This window comes from Temnothorax curvispinosus, unplaced genomic scaffold (assembly GCF_003070985.1).
Source record: "Temnothorax curvispinosus isolate PA1 unplaced genomic scaffold, ASM307098v1 QBEX01014107.1, whole genome shotgun sequence".
Classification (NCBI taxonomy): Eukaryota; Metazoa; Arthropoda; class Insecta; order Hymenoptera; family Formicidae; genus Temnothorax; species Temnothorax curvispinosus.
The window spans coordinates 367-1637 of NW_020223887.1; the positions used below are offsets into that span (position 1 = coordinate 367).

Consider the following 1271-nt stretch of genomic DNA (forward strand, 5'->3'; position numbering starts at 1 on the left):
GTTATGTTCTTATGAATAATCTATTTTTAATTAATTCATTTATATTTTATTTTAATTTTCTGAGTTTATTTTTATGGAACATGTATTTATTCGTGTGTTGAATTGAATTTGTATTGCATAAAAGATCTCATAAAGTTTGTAATATTTATTTACGATCAATTTTAGTGACTCTGGGGAATTTTAACAAGCAATTGTCCAAAAGTTTATAGTGTGATTCATGCAAATGGGGCTTAAGCTTGAAAGGGTACCTTAAGGCAGCCATGTTCTCTATGCTTATGTCTACTACTTTAAGAACGCGTGTTCGCATCAGCTGAGTGTTTGTTGTGACAGTTAATTTAAAGAATGATTGCTATATTATAATGTTGTTTTCAGATGCTGGGGACTTCTAGAAAATCGAAAAATTTGTGCGGTTGGAATATAGCGGTGATTATACCGTCAGACGTGACATCTCCCTCCTTAGGGAAGTTCGGTCCCCGAACTTTTATTAGTAAGTATAATTTTATGGTTTTGTCGTATAGAGTATGATTATATTTATAGATAATTAATTATTTATGTGATTTTTATTACAGGATTCTAAAATGTGCTTGGCAGTGTAAGAGCTGTGTTGCTGCAGATGGATTTATGTAAATCGAGGTAATAGTTCCATTTGTTTAGCAATGTGCTTAAGTAGTTCTATAGATTTGATTAGTAATATATTTTTTTTCTCTTCTTCTCTTCTCTCTCTCTTTTTTTTTTTTTTTTATTTTATTGGGTATATACACATGTATATTTGTACTTGCATACATATATAGACGCGCATATTTGTTTTCAATGTTCATTCCTTATGTTACTTATTAGGGTATTTATTAATATAGGTTATTCTTATTTTATTATAGGGCTGGTTATCTATACTGTCACCGTGATTTCGTTGGACGGATATGATGAGGATAAATTAAAAGTAAGTTAATGCTATATTTCTATCGTTACTACATTTATTCATAAAATCTTAGTCTCTCCCCTTTTTATAAAAAAATTTTTTTTTTTTTTTTTATTATTTTTGTTTAAGTATATTCAAGTATTTGCCGCGTGTTCTTTCCTTAGCTTCGTCTAAATCCAGGCGATAAGCAAAATTACGTAGTCTTTTTACTTCTAGCATAAGGTTTGTCGTTGACATTTTGCTTAGCTCTGTAAGGATAATTATTTATTGATTATATCTAACGGTTTTATCTTATAAGAGTGCAGTAATTAATATATTGCGTTATTGTTATAGGTGATAGGAGGTAATAGTGAGC

The 1271-nt window shown here is 29.5% G+C and overlaps 1 long non-coding RNA gene across 1 annotated transcript; it reads left to right on the forward strand.

Moving 5' to 3' along the window:
• The first annotated feature begins 402 nt into the window (after positions 1 to 402).
• LOC112464337 lies at positions 403 to 926 on the forward strand. Its single transcript, XR_003041906.1, has 3 exons — positions 403 to 487; positions 570 to 633; positions 876 to 926. It is a non-coding gene; the product is annotated as an uncharacterized LOC112464337 (long non-coding RNA).
• The last annotated feature ends 345 nt before the right edge of the window (positions 927 to 1271 follow it).